This window comes from Periplaneta americana, chromosome 1, assembly GCF_040183065.1.
Source record: "Periplaneta americana isolate PAMFEO1 chromosome 1, P.americana_PAMFEO1_priV1, whole genome shotgun sequence".
NCBI classification, from domain to species: domain Eukaryota; kingdom Metazoa; phylum Arthropoda; class Insecta; order Blattodea; family Blattidae; genus Periplaneta; species Periplaneta americana.
Window position 1 is genome coordinate 29,723,384 of NC_091117.1, and position 16,924 is coordinate 29,740,307.

The 16,924-nt window shown below is 35.4% G+C and overlaps 1 long non-coding RNA gene across 1 annotated transcript in view; it reads left to right on the forward strand.

Moving 5' to 3' along the window:
• LOC138708976 (uncharacterized) overlaps positions 1 to 16,924 on the forward strand; it is a 657,561-nt gene that overhangs the window by 205,777 nt on the left and 434,860 nt on the right. The window contains exon 2 of the long non-coding RNA XR_011334804.1: positions 156 to 305. This is a non-coding gene — a long non-coding RNA (uncharacterized lncRNA). The remainder of the gene's footprint in view (positions 1 to 155; positions 306 to 16,924) is intronic.

Consider the following 16,924-nt stretch of genomic DNA (forward strand, 5'->3'; position numbering starts at 1 on the left):
AAAGCAAAATTAAAATGTTATTCTTTAGGAAACTGGCATGCCACTCTCGGCAGCAAAGACGTACAGCCTATCCTTGCAAATAATATTTCGAGTATGTTACACTTGGAGTATCTTTCAAAATTAATCACGTAAATTTTACATAAATTTTATTACAGGACCCTGACAGCTCATGTGTCGCCATCTCTCTCAGCATGACGGAGTGAGCTGTACACAATTCTGCTACACGGTTGCCAATTTCCGGCCCCGTGATTGGCTGACGACTCAACCATAGACAGCAGCCTCTGGGAACTACAGTCAGCAGTGGCGTAAGTCAAACATTACTAATACTAAGTGTTGCTGTTCATGTGGAAGGGAAAGACACAACAAATTCTCTGTGAGGTCGATACTGAAAGGGATTCAAAGCATTGAATAATGCGTTACAACAGTTTGTGTATGGATAGGCCTTCGCCAGTATACATTGATAATGGTACTAAAGTTTCTAGGAAACGGCGACAATGAATTAATGAGTTGGGAGGGTGTAATTTATCTACGACCCTTTATTTCAGGGTATGTTCCACTGAATTTTAAAACTTCCATAACTTTTTCTGATTTCAGTGAAATTTTAATAATTAATTCGTTTAATTAAGATTAGAGGATATATTGAAATTTTCAGATTTTTTGGTTTGTAAATTTGAACCATAAAAATTAATTAGAAAAATGCATATTTTGTCAATGAATCAAACTATAATTGAATAAATAAAGATTTTTGTCTAGTTTCATGAATTAACATGTAGCTGAATAATTGATTAGTTTAATTAAGATTAGAGGATATATTGAACATTTCAGACTTTTTCGTTTGTAAATTTGCACCACAAAAAATAATTAGAAAATGCATATTTTGCCAATGAATCAAACTATAATTGAATAAATAAAGATTTTTTTCTAGTTTCATGGCTTAACATGTAGCTGAATAATTCAATAATGCGTATTTGTTTTTGTTATAATTTGTGATTTGGAATAAATAAAATTATTGTTGAAAAATTAAACATTTTTTTTTCTTAATTCCATGCATAAAAATTATATTGGCTGCATTTTTCAAGTAAGATAAAAAATAATACACATTTTCATAGAATACTGTGTTTAAAATTTGTGGTAAAATTGTCATTGCATTATTTCACTCAGTTTTTAAGAAATCTGATTTCATACATTGAAAAATTTAAGAAATCTCATATCCGGGAAATTTAATTTAAAGGTAACTGCTCATGGTCAGGTTAGCTTACATCTTTTAAAAGAAATAATATTTAGGTCACCTATAATTCCAATAATTAAATGAATTTTTGCACAAATATTTCTAATATACCAAACTTTTATTTAGAATTAACATGATAAATTAAGTGGCAACTTTCACTGTGTTTAGATCATTCCACTGTTCACTTATTCATCTGTAGTTGAGATTCTTAATACTAGATGACAAGTAGTACTGAATTGTGGATAAATACTTCATCCGTAGTTCAAATTCTTAACACTAGATGGAAAGTAGTACTAAAACACAAAGAAATCCGTTACAACGCATGAAATTCGATATGAAAGTAATTTAAATTGAATAAAATATATGTTATTATTTTTATTTTATGAATATTACTTATTGAATTTTCTATTCACGAAATAATCGTAGCAAATATCACTCGTGGATTCAACATTTCTGATAATTATTAGATGTTTCGAATTAAAGTAAAATTTGTGTTACAGCTTTCTTATAGAAAATAAATAAAGTAAAAAATTAACAAGAATATCAATGAAGGTATGAGCAATAAATTTCTTCCCTGGTGATGGAGCCATTGTAGCCTATAGGTACGAAACTTTGGATTCTCTGTATTCTTGATATACCGGTAGTGCAAGTACCCAAAATACTTGTACAACGTCATTTTTCCTTACTTATGACTTTTAAGGAATGCGGAGATTCATTGCCGCCCTCACATAAGCCTGTCATCGATCCCTGTCCTTGAGCAAGATTAATCCAGTCTCTACAGTTATATCCTACCTCCCTAAAATCCATTTCAATATTATCCTCCCATCTACGTCTCGGTTACTCAAAGCTCTTTCTATCTCCATCCTCCCAACTAACACTCTATATGCATTTCTGGATTCGCCCATACGTGCTACATCCCCTATCCGTCTCAAACTTCTGGATTTAATGTTACTAATTATGTCAAGTGAAGAATACAATGCGTGCAGTTCTGTGTTGTGTAACTTTCTCCATTCTCCTGTAACTTCATCCCTCTTAGCCCCAAATATTTTCCTAAGCACCTTATTCTCCAACACCCTTAACATCTGTTTCTCTGTAAAACTGAGAGTCCAAGTTTCACAACCATACAGAGCAATCGGTAATATAACTGTTTTATAAATTCTAACGTTCAGTTTTTTTGACAACAGACTAGATGACAAAAGCTTCTCAACCGAATAATAATAACAGGAATTTCCCATATTTATTCTGCTTTTAATTTCCTCCCGAGTGTCATTTATATTTGTTACTGTTGCTCCAAGATATTTGAATTTTTCCACCTCTTCAAAAGATAAATTTCCAATTTTTATATTTCCATTTCATGCAATATTCTGGTCACGAGACAATTCCATTTTACGTACCCAAATATGATAGGATAATACGGTAATAACACAAACGCTTTGAAATGAAAATTTAAGGAATAAGGGAAATAAACTCAAGTAACCTGCTTTACACCCCCTTTGGTATGCTCTCGAACCGCTGGATAAACTAGTGCTGGCTTCATAAAAGAACTATTCTGGGCTCAGAAATATCACTTGTAACATCACAAAACAGCAGTACCGAACCATCAAGGGGATATGTCGTCTTATGGATGTTTACTTCAATATACCGTGAGTCCATTCTTTTCCTGTTCAAAGTGCATCTTGCCATGGAACAGTTGTATTTATTTCTTGGAAGGACCATAAATCAATCTCCTATTGGGTTTACTTGTCATTAACTGTATACGTTAAGACGAATGGCTATTCCTGCAGTTTACTGCCTGTATATTTCTTCGACATTCTTTGGAAGAATAATAGAAGTAGACAGTTCAATATAGTGTTCGCCTAACCTTGTAACTTTATTAATGCTCCTATAATTCTTTTTGTGGAAATTCCATTTTATGATGACAGTTTACTCAATTCAGTTGCAAGTTTCAAATTTTAAAACTTTAATGGTATTTTATAAACCGTGTATAGTTTTATACGAGACTTAGTTGGGACAGAAAACGTTAATTGGTAATAAACCATGCGTAAGCGATGGATGTATAAACAATCTGTAACTAAACATGGGAATTGCTTTGCAGTAGTTATATACACAAAACCCATTGTTTAAACGTTGTATATAGAGAAAAAATGGCCGCCTCTCTAACAGCTGTTTATATCGATTGTCATTTTATGATGATGGTTGCCTTGTAACCACAGAAGAACAAACCAAAGAGCACAGAATAATTAGAATAACATTACTGTAGCTGTACTCATTGACCAAAATATAGTGTGGTAACCGATCAGGCCGAGTTTTACTATCGATACTTAGCGCGGTACAATAGCGCGCACTATCGGATGTAATTGAGAACCTCAGATATTCTATTACCTTTCGTAATGAAGTAATGACGAAACTGTGACGTAACTATGTAACAGTTGTACTTGTTATACACGACGTATGTAGTGATTATTAGTAAGGAATTTATGCTACTTATATACGAGCTATTCATTGTGTAAGTATAAGACAGTCAAACGTCTGTATAAGAGTTTTTATTAGTAAGATCATAAATGTATTTTTTTAAGTTGATCGAAATGTACGCAATGATTAAGGGGCAGATACATCTTCAGAAGTTAAAAAAAATGTTTTTTTTTTTTCTTTTTGCTGAATGGATTTTCCTCAGTGGTATGGTCAAAAAATGTTTAAAATCTCTAATGCTTTTCGAGTTATGACCTAAAACATGAGACTGTGCCAATCGACTTTTTCATTTAAATATGGACAGAACTTTTCATTTTCGTTAAGTTTATCTTTTGTTTCCCGCAACTTAAATTTTCAATATCCGTTTCCCTCATAAATTCCACATTTTTTAAGATAAATTTATTAAATTTTGCATTCAAGTGTAGGTCGATATCATATTGAAGAATAAAGCCGGCCTTTAACATTGTTTTATTATTTCAAGATTTTTTCATTAATAATTCTTTATGCAAAAAAAGATAAATAAATGTTACGATCGACAGCAAAAAAATTCACAAAAATATTTCTTCTTTGTATATTTAACTGATAACGATATGATTTATTAATAAACCCATTTCGAATAAAAGGGAGGAGGAAGCATATTAAAATTGTACAAGATATCAAAGAAACCAAATTTCCGTACACAAATTGTACCCCAATTAAAATACATATATTATAATTACCCTTACAAGTAAAAACGTTTGGTATCTGAAAATACTTTATTAATTTAGGTGTACAAGAAGTATTGTCTAATCGCTATACCAAGTTACAGTACAAAATTAATTCAGGATTTCGATGGCTAAGAACTGATACCTCATATCTGTAAATTTACACGTGAATCGAACAACTATTTTAAAAATGAACTTATATTTATATATATATATATATATATATATATATATATATATATATATATATATCTGTTTATAAGATGTTATATTTGAGGACAAAATATTAGTTAACTATTCAAAATTGTGAATACAATAATGTAGTTAATCTAAATAACAGTGTAGTTAAACTAAACGACCATTTTTGTAGATAGACTGCGAGATATCACTTATTAGCCATCGATAGGTAGAAATTAAATTTTGAATATGATTAAATTTATACTAGCGAAAATTTACTTACTTATGTATCTCCTTAATAATGCCCCAGATTTAATGTCATCACATCTCCCACTCACATATAAAGCCCAATGGCCTGTTACGTTCTCAGTGCTGAATTTTCAGCCCAGCTCTTCCTTGGACGGCCCGAGGAATATCCCTTCTCATAGAAAATTTAATAATTACCTTAAATTAAAAATTCAAAGCAATATAAATGTTTTTATGGAAAACATCTGAATAGACTACACAAGATAGAACACAAACACAATGGGTATATCAACCAAGAACTAAAAACTGAACCCGTATTGAGAAAGAACATGGATATACTTACAGAAGTAATTGGATTCAGCATGTACGGAGAATGAACAGGGACAGAATTTCACATTTGATTCTCAAATACAAACCACAAACCTAAAGGAATGAAGGACGTTTTCTGAAGAGAGTTCTTGATGACTGAGACTGCCCAATTCTGTGACGATAATGATGATGATGATATTAGATGATGATGATGATGATGATGATGATGGTGTGTGTGTGTGAAAGAGGATGTGAAAGTATGCTACTATAATATCACAAAATGATAGGCCATTAAAATGAAAATCCTTGGAATGCCATTAGTATGAAGAGCCTTGGAAGACCATTAGCAGGGTCGGGTATTTATGGAGATCGCGAAAATCACGACTTAATAGATATATAATAGATTTTTACTAATCTTTACTAATTAAGTGATTCTTATTAATAATATGTGGATAAAACAATCCCGACAAGTCGCGAAATAAAGTTCTAATAGCGAAATATGAACACATTCGCGAATTATTACTATTGCGTCGTTTTATAGCGAATTTCATATTCTGAGATTTTTTCGATTTTTTTTTCACCTAAATTTGTTATATATCCAAGTAGGCTAAATTACATAGTATTCCAGGTGTTCTGGTTACATTAATGGCCTCAAAAGGCGAAAAATTCAACATTTCATTAATAATTTGGAAGTGTTAATTTGAGGGCTGCAAATTTTTTTTTAATTTTTAATGAATGTGTGTTAAATACAACTTCAATCCAGTGAACCTTTAATGTTAATTATTTGGAAAGTAATATTCATACTAAGTTAATACCCCAATTCCAAAATAATTGTATTTTCCAAAGTTTCCATTAATCTCCGCCAAGAGTACAAATCAATATCCTACAATCTCCGCCGACAACAATATTAAAAAACATAAATGATAAAATTAATCTCCATAAATACCTGCCATAGCCATTAGCATGAAGATCCTTGGAATGTCATTAGCATGAAGATCCTTGGAGTGTCATTTGCATGAAGATTCTTGGAATGTCATTAGCATGAAGATCCTTGGAGTGTCATTTGCATGAAGATACTTGGAATGTCATTTGCATGAAGATCCTTGGAATGTCATTTGCATGAAGATCCTTGGAATGTCATTAGCATGAGGATCCTTGGAGTGTCATTAGCATGAAAATCCTTGGAGTGTCATTAGCATGAAGATCCTTGGAATGTCATTAGCATGAAGATTCTTGGAGTATCATTTGCATGAAGATCCTTGGAATGTCATTTGCATGAAGATCCTTGGAATGTCATTAGCATGAAGATCCTTGGAATGTCATTTGCATGAAGATCCTTGGAATTTCATTTGCATGAAGGTCTTTGGAATGTCATTTACATGAAGATCCTTGGAATATCATTAGCATGAAGATCCTTGGAGTGTCATTTGCATGAAGATCCTTGGAATGTCATTAGCATGAACATCCTTGGAGTGTCATTTGCATGAAGATCCTTGGAATGTCATTTGCATGAAGATCCTTGGAATGTCATTAGCATGAAGATCCTTGGAATGTCATTAGCATGAAGATCCTTGGAATGTCATTTGCATGAAGATCCTTGGAATGTCATTAGCATGAAGATCCTTGGAGTGTCATTTGCATGAAGATCCTTGGAATGTCATTAGCATGAAGATCCTTGGAGTGTCATTTGCATGAAGATCCTTGGAATGTCATTAGCATGAAGATCCTTGGAATGTCATTTGCATGAAGATCCTTGGAATGTCATTAGCATGAAGATCCTTGGAGTGTCATTTGCATGAAGATCCTTGGAATATCATTAGCATGAAGATCCTTGGAATGTCATTTGCATGAAGATCCTTGGAATGTCATTAGCATGAAGATCCTTGGAGTGCCATTTGTATGAAGATCCTTGGAATGTCATTAGCATGAAGATCCTTGGAATGTCATTTGCATGAAGATCCTTGGAATGTAATTAGCATGAAGATCCTTGGAGTGTCATTTGCATGAAGATCCTTGGAATGTCATTAGCATGAAGATCCTTGGAATGCCATTAGCATGAAGATCCTTGTTTGTTCCTCGTCCAACCATTCATTCCAGTCCACAATTAAAATACTAATGATTATGCTACCTTTGCACGGTCAAAATACAACGACCCTTCGAAATTAATCAGTGGGCAGGTCATATTTCATATTAAAATACAAGAAAAAATGTTTTTGATAAACATGCGAGAACAACTATTTTGCCTAGTTCCTTTTTAATTTGGAATACCATTAGAATGAAGATCCTTGGAATTCCATTAGCATGACGATCCTTGGAAGATCATTAACATGAAGATCCTTGGAAACATCGGGAAGTAAACGTAATGATGACATCTCGTCATACATGTAAAATTATCATGCTTTATTTGTGAAATACTATTAATAATATTTAGCTAGCTTGCTACGGCAGAACCTAGAAGATGTGTACTTCTCAGAGCAACTACGTGGCAGATTTTCTCAGATTAATTTTATTTTCCCTTCATCTATTATTTCAATATCGTGACGTCAACCCCACAGATTCAGAATGGCTACTGCAGTTAAAGGTTCGTGAAATAAATAGTTTCTGTTACCGGTTTGCAAAAGAAGACATATAGCCTTCTTGCGCAGAAAGTAGCTCCAATACAAATCGTATTACATGGCGTCTGTCAGAGCCGAAAGCTCCTCAATAATATCGGAGCAGTCTACAAGAGTCGCTCGCCCTCCTCCATACAAACGCCGCTGCGTACCGACACTTACGTCAACGGATTCTCGAATTATTTCAATCAGGTCTCATTGTCTTCGATATGGAGCGTTCCCACATTAATGTGAGGGAATGGCAGAAATTTCAAAAGCCATCACCTGCAGCTTCTGGACCGTTTGAACTTATCGGATGACTAGATATGTATGTTACCGTTTCCCCTTCAATTTCCAGACGTCATTTTCAGCCAAATGGTTTACACTAAGGGAAATTAACTTCACATGTTAGGGATGACCATGCTCTGAGTTTAAGATAAAACTTTCTTCGATACATTTTTCAGACCCTTACAGGGTAATTTTCCAAAATAATCGGATCGAAACGTCTTGATTGGAAAGTTGTTCAAGGTGCTGTAAAGGAGGTATGTATTCAAGAAATTAATTGACTAATTCGAACAATAAGCCGAGAAAGGTCGTCCAAAATAGCACAAAACCTGAATATATAACACCCTTGGAAGATATGTGCTTCACACGAATCTACCTGATATTCCATCTTCATTATCAGTTAATCCTCTACATAAGAAAACAAACATATCAGTTGTGCTGTATGTTTATAAACTTACGAAGTGGGAAAATTCTCACACATGCACAAAACACAACTTATAATATAACTGGTTAATGCATACATTATCTTTGAATGAGATTCTGGCTGATATGTAGGCCTACATGTATTATAAGGCAGTACATCTCACTTGACGATATGTGTCAAAGGAAGAACAATAATTGTTTGTATACATCTGAAGTCTAATGAATGAACTATGTTACTAGTCAGCGATATATATAATGGAGGGGAAAAGGAACTGACCACCCTCTCCCATTATCTCTTGGCTTAGTTGCCTCAAAAGTGATGTCTTGTTCAGGTTCCATCCAGCCTTCGGACTCTTAACTGAATATACTGTGAATTTTATTAGTAACAACAATGTAATTTATTCGTCACAACAATAATTCCTTTCTACAATTCACCTTAAACGCTCTCGTCAACAATTGGATTTTCACTTAACACAGTATTCGTTACAGCACTCCACCGACGACAATGACAATTTACTTGGACTAGTACGAACAACAATGAACTGTTAATCTTAACTAATATTTACAAAGCACTATTTACAAATCAGAACTATCAGTTCTCAGTTCACAGTTCTTCTATCTCAGTCACTCGAGTTCACGGTATCTCGAACCACAGACCTTCAGAGACAGTTCACTGTACTCGAACTCGGGTCCCTCCAACTGCGGTCCACTGCACTCGAACTCAGGTCCCTCCAACTGCGGTCCACTGCACTCGAACTCAGGCCTTCGGATGCTGACACAGATGCGGACGCACACTCGAGTCGAACTCCGGCTGGCTTGCTTGCTCTGGCTTACTCACTGACTGAATAACTGAAAACTCTAAAACTGAAACTCTAGTTCGCTGGCGCCTGCTCTTTTATAGCAAAATCATAGTTGCGAGAACCTTCTACAGGTGTGTAGAGAATTATCTCGATATCTCTACATCGACAGACTTCTGGAATAGTCGAGAAGGTCGTTCCACATTCACTGCGTTAAGTAGCAGCTGCGCGCGCAGACTCGCTCCACTCTCTCGCCGTGTTGGCCCTTTCCCCTCTTCGCCGCGCGCCATTACAAAGTGCTCCGCGCGATCTTCTCTCTTGCGGGACGCTGGTCGTGAGTTCGAATCTCACGTCGCTGTCACAATACGTACATACGATTCATAAATTCGTAGTATTGTTTATTAAATCCAAACTTATTTATTTTACATAAAGAAAATACACAAATTTATTTATAACATTTACTATCCTGCATTATATATGTAACTGGATCCCAACTTTCTGATGTTTTTCGATTCCACGCCTGAAGAAATCCAATAGTTTGGAGTTGAAGAAATCGTTAAGCGAACTTTGAAAAACAGATCCGTTGTTAAAGAGATTTCCTGGAGATTGTTGGCAAAGATGAAAATGTCGAGGAGTAAAATGAGGAGAATATGGTAAATGTGCAAAAACCTCACAGTTGAGCTCCTAAATGTGGTGTTTCACGACTAACCACCCGCGCTTTTATGGTTAAGTTTTATAGGCCATTTTGAGCACAAAATGTCATATGAACATGTGTCCGATTATCATTAGCTTGAAAGTTATTCGTAAAAATCCAAACGTTATATTGTGAATCAGGCTTTGGAGTTGCATCGTACCGGTAATAGATATAATGGAATGTAAACTAAACGGAGGGTTGCGCTGTGACGTGAAGTACGGGGGAGAAGAGGAAGATAAATCTAGTGATTATCAGCTGCGCTTATCAGGAACAGCCGTGACGAGGTACGGAATGCTACGCGCGCGCCATTCACACCCGTGCGGCTAAGTACATTGTAGTAGGACGGATATTTGAAAATCTGTTTCTAAATTGAGGTATGTTTATTTTATTACTAGTATAGTATTTTGAATTAATATTTCTGTGTATTTTAAGTGACTAATTCTTATTTCTGCTCAAAACTACTGATACTTTCGTAGGATTCAATCAGTTCTAACTCCTTAACGGTTGATAATTGGATCCATGTTAATACATTGGTATTTTCTACTTAAAATGACCCATACAACTGATTAATAAAGAGCAAGTCATCAGTCGTGAATCATCCTGTATAACAGCTTTAGTAATGTTGCCAGTATGCGGACGCGCATTATTCCGCTGCAAAATCACTTGATGTCGGAAATGTTAGTCTCTTTTCTCTGCTTAGCATTCCATTCTCTTTAACCCATAATAAACACAAACCTTCATAACAATTGAAAAATTGGAGACATATTAAGTAACACTACTATGACATTAAAGTGACAAATTAAAGCTCTGAAACAAATTTCTTAAAAGGACTCTATTGCCTTGGAAAACAAAATACTACGAACTTACAAATCAGCCCAATACCACAGTCCAGTAGGATACAGTCACGAAGCTTGAGTTTTGAGGGTGCTAGGAACAATTGACTGTGTCGGTACTATTTCGCATTGTCTGTAATGAGGCGAAATTAGCGATCCTAGTGGTTAGCAACTATCTATGGATGCATATTTTCTACGTATTGAGCTTCGTGACTGTATATACTAGACTGTGCTAATACAATTAACTATTTATATTTTCATTTAGGCCTACAAGTGACAGCAATTTGAAGGCTTCCAGGAATGGCCTGAGAACTGTATTTGAGGAGCCTTTTTTGTCAGACTGTTGGAATACAGGTTTGACTGAACTTATAGTTATCTACGTCCGTAATACAATTAATTATACTTAATCACTCATTTAAAGTTTGTGTGACTGCAGTCTGTGTATATTTTTGTGTGACTTCACTTTGTTTATAGTGTTTTTTTTTCCTTTTTATTTCTGTTATTGTATTTGTATTTCTGGTGGTGTGGAAGAGAATGCCTAATGGCCTTAACTACACCAGAATAAATAAATAAATAAATAAATAAATAAATAAATAAATAAATAAATAATAAAACAAATAGCCTGCAGTAGTGAAGATTCTTCATTACAAAGTCGAAGGTAGTGAGTTCGACTCAGTGCTAAGAGAAATGAATACGGGAAAGTTTTCTTTGTGGATTGAGGCGGCAAGCTTGCACGCCTGGAATCCATACTGACACTAATGCCGATTATTTGCAATGTTGGGAGCCTTAAAATCTCGCGACCATGCCGGTCTTCATGGCATGTAATAATGGATAATTTTACGTAGATAAAATATGGACGTATATCACATTGGATTTATTTTCGCATATGAGATAGGATATTTCTCAAAAGTGTTCGAGGAGTGCACAACATAGCTAATTTCAACTAACGGATATCAATCTGCCTCTATTGTATGTTCATATGACGTCAAATGGAAATGTTGTGCATATTATACTATTGGAGTGCTATATCTCATGCTATTTTTAAAACAAATTCTTCGTCTTAGATATTATATTGAGAGTTGTGATCATGATCACTTCTCCTTTATAACAATTACTCTGGTTAATGCTTTGAGGGGTATTTTGAGTTGATATTGTGATACATTTTCTTCTTAACTGGGTTCAACTGAAGACCATTCGTGAAACTGGTTGTATATTATGTGAATTTTATGAGCTGAATTTATCATGACCGCAAATGAAAAAAGGAAACTGTATTGAAAGGGAAAAGTGGAGGCGAAATAATAATTTTCAGCGTATTTATTGCATATTTTCATATTTCGTGAACATGATTCCTTAGTAATATGAGCTTGTAGTTCATAAAGGGAATTTTAAAGTACTTCACCGGATTCCCAGGTTTATTTTCCTTCAGAAGGAAGCTATTCTAAGGCATTTTAATGTACTTCATTGGGCTCCCAGGTTTATTTTCCTTCCGAAGGAAACTATTCTAAGGAATTTTAATGTACTTCACCGGGCTGCCAGGTTTACTTTCCTACAGAAGAAAGCTATTGTAAGGAATTTTAATGTACTTAACCTGGCTCACAGGTTTATTTTCCTTCAGAAGGAAATTATTCTAAGGAATTTTAATGTACTTCACTGGGCTAATAGGTTTATTTTCCTTCAGAAGAAAGCTATTGTAAGGAATTTTAATGTACTTAACCTGGCTATCAGGTTTATTTTCCTTCAGAAGGAAATTATTCTAAGGAATTTTAATGTACTTCACTGGGCTCCCAGGTTAAGAAACTTCAATCTACTTCACCTGGCTGCCAGGTTTATTTTCCTTCAGAAGAAAGCTATTGTAAGGAATTTTAATGTACTTAACCTGGTTCCCAGGTTTATTTTCCTTCAGAAGGAAGCCATTCTAAGGAATTTTAATGTACTTAACCTGGCTCCGAGGTTTATTTTCCTTCAGAAGGAAGCCATTCTAAGGAATTTTAATGTATTTAACCTGGCTCCGAGGTTTATTTCCCTTCAGATGGAAGCTATTCTAAGGAATTTTGATGTACTTAACCTGGCTCCCAGATTTATTTTCCTTCAGAAGGAAGCTATTGTAAGGAATTTTAATATATTTCACTGGGCTCCCAGGTTTATTTTTCTTCAGAAGGAAGCTGTTCTAAGGAACTTCAATGTACTTCATCTGGCTCCCAGGTTTATTTTCCTTCAAAAGAAATCTATTGTAAGGAATATTAATGTACTTAACCTGGCTATCAGGTTTATTTTCCTTCAGAAGAAAGCTATTCTGAGGAATTTTAACCTGGGCTTCCAGGTTCATTTTCCTTCAGAAGGAAGCTATTCTAAGGAAATTTAATGTACTTCACCTGGCTGCTAGGTTTATTTTCGTTCAGAAGGAAGCTATTCTAAGGAATTTTAATTGTGATTCATTGGGCTCCCAGGTTTATTTTCCTTCAGAAGGAAGCTATTCCAAGGAATTTTAATGTACTTCACTGGGTTCCCAGGTTTATTTTCCTTCAGAAGGAAGCTATTCCAAGGAATTTTAATGTACTTCACTGGGTTCCCAGGTTTATTTTCCTTCAGAAGGAATCTATTCCAAGGAATTTTAATGTACTTCACTGGATTCCCAGGTTTATTTCCTTCAGAAGGAAGCTGTTCTAAGGAATTTTAATGTACTTAACCTGGCTCCCAGTTTTATTCTCTTCAAAAGGAAGCTATTGTAAGGAATTTTAATGTACTTCACTGGGCTTCCAGGTTTATTTTTCTTCAGAAGGAGTCCACACCTGTGAAGTAACGGTCAGCGCGTCTGGCCTCGAAACCAGGTGGCCCGGGTTCGAATCCCGGTCGGGGCAAGTTACCTAGTTCAGATTTTTTCCGGGGTTTTTCCTCAACCCAATACGAGCAAATGCTGAGTAACTTTCGGTGTTGGACCCCGGACTCATTTCACCGGCATTATCACCTTCATATCATTCAGACGCTAAATAACCTAGTTGTTGATACAGCGCCGTAAAATAACCCAATAAAATCTTCAGAAGGAAGCAATTCTAAAGAATTTTAATGTACTTCACTGGGCTCCCAGGTTTATTTTCCTTCAAAAGGAAGCTATTCCAAGGAATTTTAATGTACTTCTCTGGGTTCCCAGATTTATTTTCCTTCAGAAGGAAGCTATTTTAAGGAATTTTAATGTACTAGACTGGGCTCCCAGGTTTATTTTCCTTCAGAAGGAAGCTGTTCTAAGGAACTTCAATGTACGTCACCTGGCTGCCAGGTTTATTTTCCTTCAGAAGAAAGCTATTGCAAGGAATTTTAATGTACTTAACCTGGCTCGCAGGTTTATTTTCATTTCAGAAGGAAGCTGTTGTTAGGAATTTTAATGTACTTAGCCTGGCAACCAGATTTATTTTTCTTCAGAAGGATGCTATTTTAAGGAATTTTAATGTACTTAACCTGGCTCCCAGGTTTATTTTCCTTCAGAAGGAAGCTATTGGTAAGGAATTTCAATGCACTTCAGTGGGCTCCCAGGTTTATTTTTCTTCAGAAGGAAGCTGTTCTAAGGAATTTTAATGTACTTCACCTGGCTGCCAGGTTTGTTTCCTTCAGAAGAAAGCTATTGTAATGGTAAGGAATTTTAATGTACTTAACCTGGCTCCTAGGTTTATTTTCCTTTAGAAGGAAGCTATTCTAAGGAACTTAAATGTACTTCATCTGGCTGCCAGGTTTATTTTCCTTCAAAAGGAAGCTATTGTGAGGAACTTTAATGTACTTAACCTGGCTGCCAGGTTTATTTTCTTTCAGATGGAAGCTATTGTAAGGAATTTAATGTATTTATCCTGGCTCCCAGGTTTATTTTCCTTCAGAAGGAAGCTATTGTGAGGAACTTTAATGTACTTAACCTGGCTCCCAGGTTTATTTTCCTTCAGAAGGAAGCTGTTCTAAGGAATTTTAGTGTACTTAACCTGGCTCCCAGGTTTATTTTCCTTCAGAAGAAAGCTATTCTTAGGAATTTTAATGTAACTTACTTAACCTGACTCCCAGATTTATTTTGCTTCAGAAGGAAGCTATTTTAAGGAATTTTAATGTACTTAACCTGGCCCCCAGGTTTATTTTCCTTCAGAAGGAAGCTATTGTAAGGAATTTTAATGTACTTAACCTGGCTCGCAGGTTTATTTTCCTTCAGAAGGAAGCTATTCTAAGGAAATTCTATGTACTTCACTGGGCTCCCAGGTTTATTTTTCTTCAGAAGTAAGCTGTTCTAAGGAACTTCAATGTACTTACTTAACCTGGCTGCCAGGTTTATTGTCCTTCAGAAGAAATCTATTGTAAGCAATTTTAATGTACTTCACTTGACTCCCAGGTTTATTTCTCTTCAAAATGAATCATCTTCACTGGACTCTTAGATTTATATCCCTTGTATAGGGGGCCATTTTGTGGAAGTTTAATGTACATCGCTGGGCTCCCAGCTTGATTTCCCTTCCGAAGAAAGCTATTATATAGAAATTTAATCTACTTCACTGGACTCCTACATTAATTCCCTTCCGAGGAAAGGTATTTGAAGGAATTTTAATCTACTTTACGGGGCTTCCACTTTTATTCTTCTTTCATCATAAGTCATTCTAAGGAAATGTAGTGTGCGTCACTGGATTCCCAGGTTGATTTTACTTTTGCAAGAAGCCGTTCTAAGGAGTTTTTCTGTAGGTCACAGAAGTGCCAATTTTATTTTCCTTTCGAAGGAAATAATGCAAAATAATATTATTTGGCTTAGAATTGTATTATTTTGGCAACGTTCTCTTCTTGAACTTAGAATTTAATTGCAAACATGTTAGACACTACACCACCGAGGTAACCATTAATTAATTAATCCATCAATCTATCCTTCCTTCCAGCCATCTATCCATTCATTCATTCTTGGTTTTCTGCTCAAGGACTGATCTTTCGCTGCAGACTCAGCATTCTGTAATCTTCTCTCTTTTATGCCTTCTTCTTAGTCTCTGCATTCATATGTGTGTGGGATTTAATTACGAATTCACGGTGAAACTATAAAACTTTCTTCATTTATGGTGGTTGATAAACAGAAACATTCGTCTCCAATCTCTGCTCTTCGAGGCACAGAAATTCTCCATTTATGCCTATTCTATAGAGAAAATGAAATTATATTTACCTGCACGATATATCTTCTCGGAGGGTGCGAGAAAGAGAGAACAGGTCTATGACCGAGCACAAACATAGTTATTCCCAGCTCTGATTACGTCCTTATCAGCAGTAAGTTACAATATATTATATTTTGAATGCCGGGTAGGGAGATTGGAATATATTTAACTGGAAGTCTCTCTCATCACTTTGACGTCTAATTAAAACGCTGTCAACAATTAACTATGTAGCTAAATACCGAACATATCTGGGAGCTGACACGAGCGCCGCTTTGTTGCTAAGGCGGCCATATTTGCAAGCGCCTGTCGTAATGATCTGAATATGACGAGTTTGCATTCCATTTCTATCTGTTTTCAAGTTTTCGTGTCATCCCATTTGTAAACTGTTGATCATTGTGAGCCCGTATCGGGAACATCTGTAATATGGTGACAACATAATAGAGCGCTCTGTGCCGTCACCAGAGTCCCAGCATCCACTCGCTCAGTGGAACAGTGGCCCATGTCACACGCAGTTTTTATTTGCTCTTGTTTGTAATTGATAATGACTCTGTGAAATGGATGTGGTCATCAATATTCCATTTATTTACGTTTTGTGGTAGAGTATGCGTCTCGTGTATGCGCTCCGAACTGTCAACCCACGAATACAGACAAGTGTGATATTGTGAAGAGATAGCCATCATTAATTAACTTCGGGTTTAGTTAACCCAACTAGCTTCAAGACCAACTACAAAGAACTACGCGTATAAATCAAGGGAAATAATATAACAAAGTAACTTTATAATGCGCAAGGAGTGAGAATTCTTTGTCGCTCTCCTCTTTCATTTTATTATCATTATCATCATCATCATCATCATCATCATCATCATCATCATCATAGCATAGAATAGAAATAGCATATCTAACGTTAGTGCGACCGTTAATGGAATACGGAACTACTTGTTGGCATCCCTATAGAATATATCAGATAAATTCCTTAGAAAGAATCCAGTATAGGGCAGCTAAATTTGTTAAAGGT